The 12,741-nt window shown below is 38.5% G+C and overlaps 1 protein-coding gene across 1 annotated transcript in view; it reads right to left on the reverse strand.

Moving 5' to 3' along the window:
- The window catches only part of LOC122805830 (histidine N-acetyltransferase-like), a 63,745-nt gene that overhangs the window by 34,644 nt on the left and 16,360 nt on the right, over positions 1–12,741 (reverse strand). The gene's annotated exons all lie outside the window — the stretch shown is intronic.

Raw genomic sequence — 12,741 nt, forward strand, 5'->3', positions numbered from 1 at the left:
GTACATCTCATGAAAACTTGTACATGAAACTGCATGAGATAAAAAGGAATTCTGTGTGTGACTTGCAAAGTTAAAAAAAATGTAAACTAGAGCATTCATCTTATGAATTAACAACATTAAAATTATTTAAGTGAAAGTCATTTTATGTGAAGTTTTCAGTGTTAGATTTTCAGATACTGAGTACAAGAGGGTCACAATTTCCAGAAAAAAGTCATAAGAATCAAAAACAAATTACTTGAAGTCCAGAAGGTGGTAGCACAAAAATAATGTATAAAGCACTTATTCCTAGAAAGGGGACTGGTAGAGTCCAACTAATACCCAGCTGTGGTTCTTGGATTTGTGCAAACAGAGCTGATAATAATTAATGTACAAGGCCGGGGCACACAGGCCATACAATAAAACCTGTGCTACAGATACACAGCTGATTCTTTACTCACAGGTGCTGAACTCCTCCTTGTTACTTGACTCACATCCCATGTTGCTGTTAAAGTTCTACTGTTTTATACACCAATTATGTGACCTCCTCCTTTTATTACAATAAAGAATATGCTCGTCTGATATAATATAGTTTTAGACATAGCTTCTATAAAACTTTCAGATCAGTTCTGCACTCATAGCTACAGTTAGCTATTCAGACCTAGTGACTCCCAGACCACAGTTTCATTTGATTATTTATAACACAGTTATTACAGTGCACTCATGACCAGACAAGTATATTGAAAGGATGCAGGAAAAAGCTGAAAAGTAAGACAAAATGTGAGAAAGATAGTAAATAGTATTCTGGATGGTGTGGGGTTACCTGGATGGGAGGATCAGGGGGCACCAGTAGATGTGCGTGCACGCTTGCACGTATGTGTGTGTGTGGAGGGCAAGCAGTAGGCAGTGGTGGGGTAGCACCATGGTGACATTTGCCTATGGCACCATTTCACCTAAGACCAACCCTGTGTTAGACTCCTTGTAACATGTTTGAATTCAAATAGCTTGCAATTTTTTTCTGAACTCTTGGCACAGAATGCAGACCATTATCTGACATCATCTGCTTCAGTAGTCCATGTCTTACAAATATTGACTTGAAAACATTATTTTAGGTTCAGAGATAAGTACTAGGCTAGCTGCCCTTGTGGGTGATTTTAACCCTATCCAGTTTCCCTTTTGATGTTCAAATTAACCTATCCCATTTGGTGTTAGACTGGCCTTACGCATCACATGGTCAATAATTATATACTTCCCCTAATGAGAATAACGGGTATCATACCATAGATAATTTGAGGGGACCCATGCATGAAATAAAGCATTTAGAACTGCCTCTGTCCATTAGTAGTGCAGCGGGCAGTCCTAGGGTAAATTTTCTGTTTCCCCACCCATAGATCCAAGACAGACAGAAATGAGCTTTGATTTACATGGATGGTGAGTCTGTTCCAGAGCAGTGGTATCCACTGCAAGATATACCTGTCAATCTAAACCATTCTGCTGATGTTTAGATCCCTAGACTGAGTAATTCTAATGCCATTTAAGTTGCTAATGTGCAGTAAATCCATCAAGATTGGGTCAGAGGATGCCTTGTTTGCCAAACACAGAGCACCATTTAGCTGTCTGTAGGATACCAAGTATAGTGACAGGGTTTTGAGTTGGTCCATATAGGACATAGTGTTTTGGCCTTGTATCCTTTTAGTAAGGTATCTCTGTGGGCATTTCAGATGTTGCAAGTGTAAAGGGCATTGTACTCAATGACTGTCCAGTGACTTCCTAGATCTAGGCACAACTCCTTTGTCTAAAAGCTATGCAATATAGAAGGACTTTCTTATGACAATGGACACATGCTGATTGAAAATTCAGTGTCCACATAAGTTCCCAAATCCCAAACAACTGGGTCAACTCTTAAGGGTGTATTGTCAATGTGGTAGTTCTATGGGTAGACAACTTCCCAAAGAATATAATAACAATAATGCATTTTTTGGTATTTAGTTTCAGTCCATGATTTTGGAACAGACCTTCTTGCAGGATGGCCAAGTTATTTAGAGATTCAATGACTGCTCGTAGTTTGCAATCATCTACAAACTTGGTCAGCCAGAGGCCCAGAGCCCTTTAATACTGACTGTTATTGCAGAAAAGTAGATGCCAAAAAGGAGAGATCCCAGCATAGATCCCTGACAGACTCCACTGATGACTTGTTTCTTTGTGGGGTAACTTCCCATTCATTGAAGAACCTGTCTTTTGAGATTAAATAATCTTTGCTTATTTAGTGTAACAGTCACACAGCGTAGACCATTAAACATGTTAAAATGAAAGAAACCAGGTCCTACTTTTAGTTAGAGAAATGTCAGTATCCCATGAGGCATCAGTTCTTCCTTCTTTTTTTGTTTTCTGTGCAAATGACTACGAAGAGTACAGTCATGCACAATCTGCTCTGTTGCATTTTCATGTTAGGCCAATACATATCTCTAGGTCTCTGCTTACATTTATACATTCCTAACAGTGATATATGTGCTTTCAACAGCAACTGATAGCTGAGATGAAATAAGGATTTTAGTCACCTTTGAAGAAGAAGCCTTCTATGTGGGACAGTTACACTGTAAATTTGTTGTGTAATTTGATTAGCAGATGAAGTTGCTTCATGCTGTCTAGCCAACTTCACAATATGGTTTCATACAACAACATTTCTGTGTCATTTCTTTTTGTGTTTTTCAATTCCTGCAGCATCTCAGCTGTCATTGATATTTGCATCATGACTCAAGACACTTCTAGACCCTCTTCTTACAAGACTTACTTGCACTCAGTTAAACAGCCTCTACTCAATGTATCAGCACTATGGCCTGGTATCATGATGCAGAGGGATGGAAACCTTGACCGTGGCCCAGGTGACTGGGGTTTGATTAGTGGCCCTGTTACTGGAGGAGCCAGGTGGAAAGGGATAGGAATGAAAGGGTGTGGCCTCTTCACTTCCTCTTTTTGGGGAAGAGCATTATGAACACTTGGGCTGCACATGGGCATGGTATGATTTCCCCTGGTTGAAACCACAGAAGCTGCCTGCCATGCTCTGTGGTTGGTAGGTGCTGTGGCTTGTTGGCATGCATCCCTTGCAGATGAGAGGGACTGCCCACCTCTGTCAACCTACTGCACATCCTACCTTCCTAGCAGAACTGAGTCTATGCAAGAGCATAAGATTAAAAAAAAATATATATGAACCAACCTGATTGTTGCCTAAACAACAATTCTTCTTATTTAACTCTCATCAGTGGGCAGTGGTGGCAAAAAAGGACAAAAAAAGTATCGGTGATATGCATGAACTTTTCTGGTTTGTATTGCACTTCATTGCACTACTGAAGGGCTCACAATATTCTTTGTAGTTGTTTGAGCTTTGTAGGGAAACTTCTTGATGACATGCTACAAAGATTTGAGGTCTGTTTCAACTCTGATGTTTCTTATTCATGAAATTTTTGTCAACCAAAATATAGCTAGTATTTCTTGTTCTATTTACACACCTGTTTTCTGCCATCTGTGCAGATTCTGACACAGTACAACAAAAATCAAGAAAGAATTTTATTCCTACTGGCATTTTTATTTCTGAGTTTTATGATCACTAAGCATTTACCAGTGACGTCATGGTAAGATGTATCCAAAAGGAAATGGCACAGGATGAGGAACAACGCAAACGACTGCTTGACTGTCATAGCATTTATCGTGAACAATGTTTGAATTTCTGCTTTGTGCCAGCTTGTAATAATAGCATAGCTGTAGCAGTGCAATATCCAAAAGGAAAATCAACTTTTAAAGGACAAAACTAACACCTTAAACTAAAACAGCAAGATATCCCTTGATTTATGTGAGTCAGACCAGACGCCTACACAGCACTCATTTATTCTGAAAACACATTACTCAGTATATGTCCATTAAGGGGTAAGTGGGACAGTCTTGTACATACTCAGGATTGCAATTAATGGGATGAGGCAATAAAGTGGATCTGGGCCATCTGTCTCAGTTTAGTCAGTTTTAGAATCAGTAATATTTACAAGAAAGTATGGGGCAGTGTAGCCACAATTACAATAACTTTAATGAGTCAGCATTTGCTTAACTGGTACAGGATGACTTACCAAGCAAAGTTGACATTTGCTGCTCTAAGTATATTCAGAGCACTGCAAATGAATCACCCAAAAAAAATAAATAAATAAACAGAAGCAAGCAGATGTTGGCCAGTATTTCTATGATGTGGCAAGCTGATAATAATTTTTCTTTAACTGTCAACAGATCTGACTGATTGATCTCATCATATTATTAAGTTATGTACAATTTTGACCTTAATTTTAAATTTTAATTTTCACTTTCTTGTGAAGTATGTAGAACCTTTGACATTACATAACATTTTTTGTCCTCCATACGCATTTTTGCATCAGTTAAGATTACATCCAGAACGCTATGCGTTTGTGTACATAAACAGTGTCTTAAATGCATGGTTAAACCCTTTATGGCCAAGTACCTCAATCATCTTCCTCTCTGTCTGTAGCCTATTCTGGAGCTCAGAATCTGCCCTTTTAAGTGCTTCAAAATTCTTTTTACTCTAGATTGGTTCTTAGCTGCTAAATCGTTCCCTACCTGTCCCCTATCTTCTTCGATGTTTCTGGCATCCCCCTTTCTATCACACATTCTGCACTCAATTTTGTGTATTCACAGCTGTTTCTCTAAAAAAGTACTTTCACAGAGTCAGGAGTGGTTGTCCTGTATAATCTGCTGCCTGTGCCCCCAGCACCTTTCCTATTTAGGACACCCCTTTTACATCTCCCTGGCATAATCCTGTATATCCATGTCATACAACCTTGCCCTTCTGATTTCTACTGAGAAAAGTTCCAGCTTCTTTCATTGGTACTTACACTCATTTTCTCCTCCATTCCATATCCTCTTCTGCAGGCGTTTAACTAGACTATTTCAAGCAGCCTGATGTGTGTCTCCTTGTATGGCCACCAGAACCACACAAACAACATTTTGCCCAACCAGGGTCTATTACTGCAGGAATATTATCTCTTGGCTTCTCTACTCTGTTTGAATGATAGTGTTCCTCTGCAGTCTGTTTGCTGTTGCCACAGCAGTACTAAATGTGCCTTTGGCAGCCCCCGGAGGGCCAGACCAAGCTAAGGGCGCCGGGGGCGCTGCTGCTGCAGGGGTGCTTTTTCAGTTTTATTGTAGTAGTTAAGAAGGATGGGGGCACTGGGTGGTGTGAGTGGGGTGGCCATGGGCCTTTGCCCCTGGGGCACCAGTTGACCTAAGGCCACTCCTGAGCCCAAGCCAGGTACAATTTTATTTTGTTTGCTTACCTGCTCGAAGCAAGGTACATCCAGAAAAACAATGAGACAGCAAACTGTGACCTGAAAGAAGTTTATTAGTTAAGGCAGCATAAAAACAAGTAACCAGACCGGTTTTGGCTGGTAAGAAACACAGCCTTCATCAGTGTAAACATAAAAAATCAACTGCTACTGTTTAAATACATGCATCAACACCCTCATTGGTTCATTTTAGAATTGCTCATTAAGACCAGGTGGAAATAATCCACCTAGCTTTACAATCCATTTTTTCTCCTTAGAATCTAGAATGGAATGCCAACCTGTTTTGTTTAATTTGTTACCCTTTACCACATCAATGATCATAAATTTAAATTTGGCTGATTTGTGTGACATACAGTGTTTATATAATGCATTGTTGGATTTTTTATTCTTGATATTACTTACATGCTCAGAGATTCTCAACCTGAGAGGATGAGATGTTTGACCAATATAGAAAGAACCACAGGTGCATGTGGCTAAATATATAAGCCAGTCACTGCTGCAGTAAGCAAAAAAATTTATGTCATACACCATGCCACAGTTTTTGCTTGTAAACTGTTTAGACTTAGATATTTTATCACAGTTTATGCAATGGTCACATGGGAAACATCCAAGCAAAGGTTCACCTGTCAAGGTAGTTTGTGTCACTTGAGACCAGCTATTGTCATGGGAATGTTTGTAATGGTTGAAACAGGATGCCAAATTTTTCCCCTTATGAAATAAAAACAGACATCTATCCAGCAACATATTTGATAACTCCTGATCGCACTGTAATATGTTCCAATGTCTGTGTATGCTGTTGATAAGTACATCTGAATTCCTTGCATATGTGGTAACAAATCTAATGGGTTGTGAATTATGTTCATCCCGTGATTTGTAAGTTAACAGATCCTTCCTGTTTAACGTATTTGCCCAGTTGCTGGCCCGCAGAACATGTTTCATATAATATCCCCTTGACCTGAATCTCCTGGTCAAATCCTGTCTGTGTTCTTGAAAAGTGGGTTTTTGAGAACAAATGTGCCTCATCCGTATGAATTGTGATTTTGGGATATTCCTTGCTATATGGGGAGGATGAAAGCTGGATGCATGAAGGACGGTGTTGAATTAAGGATACTTCCTAAAGACCTGCGTACTTAAAGTATGATCAGGTAATCTATTAATCAACACATCAAGGAAGGTAATGGTATCTACATGATGGCTAACTGTGAAATGTAGGCCCCATTTGTTGTCATTCAAATAGGACATGAATTCCAACAGGTAATCCACATCTGCCCTCCATACCATACAGCAATCATCCAAATAGCACCTCCAAATGTCAATTTCATCCAAGAAAATATTATGGCTGCTGTCATAAATTATTTGTTCCTCAATAAATGCCATGAATAGGTCAGCATAAATGGGGGCAAAAGATGCCCTCATAGCTGTACCCTTGGTTTGCCAGTAGCAAGTGTCCTGGTAAAAAAATACATTATTAGTTAGGACATGTTCTGCAAGACCTACAAGAAAAATGTTAAATTCGGGCTGATATAAACCAGCCACCTGTAACCAAAGGCAATGGCTTCCAGACCAACCTGATGAGGGATGTTAGTGTATAAAGCACTAACATCAAGTGTGCACATGAGCCACCCTGGTTCCAACTGGGTTTCAGAAATAATTTTTAGGAATTTCGTAGTATCTTGTAGACAAGACTGTACCCTAGGTAGCAAAGGCTTCAGATACTTAGTAAGAAAAATCGACAAAGGTTCCATGATATATCCTTTACCTGAAACAATTGGTCTACCGGGTGGATGAACAGGATCTTTATGCATTTTGGGTAAAAAATAAATGTATTGATTAGCTGAATCATGAATCATGAGTTGCTGCATCACCCTGTCAGTAATAATACCTTCATCCCTAGCAGTTGTCAAAAAGTCATCTATTTGCTTCTTAAATTTGAAGGTGGGGTTGCTAGGCATTACCGAATAATAGCATCTATCAAGAAGCTGTCTTTTAGCCTCATTGCCATATTTGGACCAATTCATTACTACTACTGCCCCACCCTTATCAGCAGATATGATGACAATGTCCTTGTTATTCTGTAATTCCCTAAGTGCATCCTTTTCAGCCAAAGACAAACTGTTGGGTTTGAATGAAATATCAGAGCTTCGATAGTGCAGATCTTTGAGAATACTGCTCTGAAACTGGTGCACTATGGGATGCACAGGGAGAAGATATTGTGAATTGTGATATGTAAATGTATCATAATCAGTGTTACCATCTGTATCACCAAACTGCAACTTAAGATTTAGTAATCTACAAAAAGACATAACATCCTGTGCCAAAAAATCCTTAGAAACCACAAAACCAGGAATAAAAGTTAGCCCTTTATAAAGGATGGACATATGAGTTGTTGACAAACTGAAGTTGGATAAATTCAAAACATTTACATTCTCATTTATTTCTGTATTGCTAGTCTCAAAAGACTTTGAATATTGTTGATTTTTCCTGTGTTACCTCCTCCCTCGTTTGTATCTTGACCTAAAGGGACAAATCCCTGTGTCCTTTTGGGGGTCGGTGAATCTGATGTCAGGTGCATATCACTATCCATACAAGAGGATAGATCATTGGTAGATGATCCATTGTCTGCTGGCCGTTTCTTGAGAATAGATCTAGGCCTCTTTCTTTTAGGAATTCTGGATTGACTTTGTGTGAATCTAACCTGCTTATTGGTATTGCTAAATGGGTTGCTGCCCTGATAATCTAACTGATCACGTTGGAATTTTTTGATTTTTCTGAATTTAAGTTGCTCTTCAAGGTTACTTAAATCAGTAGCCATCTTATTCAAGTGTCTGATGAAGAAGGATTCTCCTTCAAATTTCTGCACCTCACTGCACAGTTTTGTGACCTCACTGATCTCATGATCATGGTGCTTGGCCAAAGCCTCAACAAAAGACATGGTAGCTTGCTGCTGGATTGTTCCCCACTGACTATTGAGTTCATCATCCGCCTCACTAACATGAGGCTGTATTCTAATCCTAAGCCCTCTAGGTGTTATACCTTTGGCCATATAGGCCTTAAAAAGCTTGGAATGCCATACATTGGACCTCAGTGACCTCAAATGCTTGTGCAACTGATCAAAAGCCAGACCACAACTGGACTCGGGACCCAGGGATCCACTAATACTACCATTTTCAGTAGTTGTCCCTAGACCAAATACCCCAAGATCCTCTCTGTCAGCTGACAAACCAGATATCAGACTAATTAGATCCATACTGTAAACTTGCAATAAATCCAAGGTTTGTGACCCTTTTAATAAATAACAGATCAAGATCAAGCAATAATCCACTTCCTGTTAATTGTTGTACTTCAAGAGACATATATATAAAAATAGATATTGGCAATAATAGCACTTACCACAAACCTAGTAATGCTACGTCAATATCAGCAGACCATATCCAGTTTATTCACACAGAAGCAATAATAGCCAAAAACAAAAACCAAAAACTGGCAAAATATTGAAGCTACGCTCCACTATTCATACACTGGTGACTGAAGACCTTGGGCCATCCTTTAGAATGTTGAAAACAAAATCCTTGACCAATATTTTCAAATATTGATAAAGGTTTGAAAGCTGACAAAGCAAAATAAAAAATACACAATTCTTATCAAAAGTATCAGCGGACCCCCCCCGTAACAAGTACCGAAGTACAATATATTGACCCAGATAGTCAAATGGAATATACCAGTAGCAATTGTTCAATAATCCCTGATGTGATAATAGTACCAAGACAACTTGTTGTCAACCAAAACTGAACAGTGTGTCCAGAGACAGTATAAATGGTTAAACTGTGAATTTCCAACAGATAATGTGTTAATGTTTGACCTAAAATAGAAAAATACTAAATCCTAATATGCTAGACTCATATGAAAGATTCCCATGAATAGGAAATGCATAATACCTGATTGAAGCCCCACAAATCATTTTTATTTTTATATAATCTGTTCCACTCTTACCTGCTAATGCTTCACACTAGGGTGGTTTTGTTGCAGGGGCAGAAGTTTGAATTTGTTTGCAATGTTCTACAGTCAGTTTGATGAGCACTTTCTGAAGAACATTTGCTCATCAGTTTGCTTAACTATGAATGTGTTCATTTTCTGAGTCAATATTTCAGTGAATTAAGTGGTTCTCATGGAGGGTACTCAGCAAAAAAGTTAGTATTCCACTTTATTATTATTATTATTATTATTATTATGATTATCTAAAGATTAGGTTAATTTGTTTTCAAAGAGTACCTTTCATGGAATTTCAGAGCATAAAATGTCTAATAAACCTGCCTGTATCTCTCAACCTTTGTTCGATGAAAACTATAGTGCTGGCCTTTGAAAATCATAGAAAGAAGATGGCTTTGTAATTGTTCATAATAGAAGATTTTAATGTACTGCAGCCCAAATAATCAATGTTACTGAATCTTCCTATATAACTGCAGTGGTGGTGCTGCGGTAGCGTCGCCTCACAGTAAGACGTTGTCCTGTTTGATTCTTAGCTAAAGTGTCTTCTGTGTGGAGACATGCATGAATGGGCATACCTTCATTGAAGGTTGTGCGTCAGGGCTGGCAACTCGGTACGTAAAAATCTACTGCCAATCAATAGCGGACCGGAGTTCCACTATGGCGACCCCTAACCGGGAAAAGCCGAAAGATACAACAACAACAACTGAATCTTTCTATATGTTAAGTTCAGTTATTAAATAATGTATACTTAGTCATTATCTTCCCTTATAGAGCAGAGCCTGCGGTCACTATATATGACCCTGATATTGCAGGAGCTCTGTCACAAAGCCCTACACCTACAAGTTTACTGAGGCTACACCTACAAGTTTACTGAGGCTTTTGTCATTTTGTGCAAGCATATTTATCATGAAGAACCTTGCTGTGTATTAACTTTAATCAGTTAAATACATGCCTGCTTTGAGAAATAGTAGGACCTTTTACTAAGTTGGCCACTGTCTCCTTTTGCTTGACCAGTAAACTATATTACATATGCCAGGCATTTAGTCTCAGGAAATGACAGAAAACCTATATCATTATACTCTAGCATTTAATACCTCTGTATTCCTTACATTCCAAAGAAGATACTAGGACAATCTACCACTCTTCTTTTATAAATTTATACTTCCTTTAGTTTTACCCCCTGCAAACTCCCTCTGATTCCAGCTACACTCCAGTCTACTATACAGCACCACCCATCCCACACCCCACCCCTACTACTCTAACCACACACCCTTTTTCTACACTACTATCCCACAGTATTTTCACTTATACTCTATCCCTATAACTGCTTCACTTTCAACAGCCCTAATTCCCCCTCTACTTCCATTTAAGCTATCTCACTCTATGCCTACCATGCTGTTTTACTCATGCCTCTCATTTCTCTTCCTTCTCCTTTCTACCCTAACAACTCCTCCAGCAACACACTACAAAAGCACACCTCAACTATTACCTCATTACCACTCAATTCTTCCACCACAAGCTTCTCCCAAATAACCCCAACACTAATCTCTATACCAATCTTCTTGTATTCCCACCCTAAAGTCCTCAATATTAACCACTACAACCAAAAACTAAGACAGATACCCAAATTACTTAAAACTCCTATGACAACTAGACATTCTTTCACAGCTTTAAACTTGTGTGGGAACATACACCCCAACCCAGGTCCCATTCCTACTACAAAAAAACTAAAACTTATCATTCTTAATATTAGGAGCATGTGAAATAAACTCACACTCTTTCATGGCTGGTTAACACATACTAACTCAGACATCCTTGCTATTACAGAGGCTTGGCTAAAAGCAGAAATAAAAGATACTGAAATTCTTCCCCCTGGTTATAGCATTATCAGAGTAGACAGAGCACATAAAAAGGTAGTAGAATAGCCCTAATTTTCCATAACAACTCGATAGTTTCCCCATACTCAAATAATATACCAAAATTCTGCACAGCCAAAATCCTTACAGCATTTCTAAAATTTAACTCATCCAAGAACATCTGTATAGTTGCTTTATGCATCCCTCCCGGGCAAAACATTCCCATTCTAGAAAATATTCTAGCCTGAATATTTGAAACAATACTGAACAAAACCTTTATCCTAGAGATGTTAATAATGACTGGCAGACAGTAAACTCACACCACCCAACAAGCAGTATTAACCTCTGTGGCTTTACTCAGCTTATAAATACTCCTACCAGATATAGCAAAAAGAACATCCAACACTCCACCCTGGACTGGATACTAGTCTCAAACCCTTCTAACATTATATCCTCAGGCACACTCCCCAACTTCTTAAGTGACCACTTACAAGCCTATACTCACAGGACTATTACTCAACTCACAGTGCAACACAAGTTCAAAACTATACACAACCTACAAAAATTCAGCAAAGAGGTATTTAATGAATCATTAAAAGCTATAGACGGGTCCATCCTAAAAAGACTTCCCTTTAATAATGCAGTTTCACATTTCAACAGCACCTTCCTAACATTCATAACTCCATAGCCCCTCAGCGAACAAAAAGAATAAAAAATACTGATGCCCTGTGGCTCTCCAAATCATGTAAAGTTCTAATGAAAGACAGGGACAAAGCATGGACTGCCTGGCTAAAGAATAAAAATAACATAAATCTTCAGTTATACAGGCAGCTCCACAATCAAACAAAAAGATAAATATTGCATGATAAAACTATTCCTACATTCAAGATAACCACAAAAACAACCCTAAGAAATTCTGGTCCTCTGTAATGTCACTAGTCAACCCAGAAAATAAAAATAATCCCAATCCATACCCCAATATACTACCTCTTCAGGCAGCCACCATATTTAACATATACTTTATAGAGTCCATATTCAACCTAAACATAAACCCAACTCAGCCACCCCTACTCAGTACTTCGACTAATACCCCCAATACTAACATCTACACACCCCACACATTACACACACACACACAACCAACACCTCACTCATGTAAACAAAATGAAAACACTCTCATCTGTGTTAGCATGTCTGGCAGGAGATTTGTATATTGTCAGATTAACTTGTATTGTAAGCCAGCATGTCTCATTGTGAAAATGTAAATAAGTTTTTAAAATGTTGAGCATTTCCCTGTTTATACAAAATGCTTAAATAATCTGTCAGTGTTTTGATACATTTCTAATTGCACATGTTTGTGAGGGAGATTCTAAAGTACAAACTGTCTGTGGAGAATCAGCTGATTAGTAGGTGGTGTCATTAGAATGTTCCTGGTTGCTATGTGATTATTTGAACAGATAATTGATAGGAAAATTAACTATTTCAAACAGCTGATTGTTATTTTTAAAATAAGACAGTTGAGACTGTTAACCTGGACTATAAAATAGATTACTGAAGTCAGCTGAAAAGCAGCTATTTGAGAG

This window comes from Protopterus annectens, chromosome 7.part0 (genome assembly GCF_019279795.1).
Source record: "Protopterus annectens isolate FY-2018-M chromosome 7.part0, PAN1.0, whole genome shotgun sequence".
Classification (NCBI taxonomy): Eukaryota; Metazoa; Chordata; order Ceratodontiformes; family Protopteridae; genus Protopterus; species Protopterus annectens.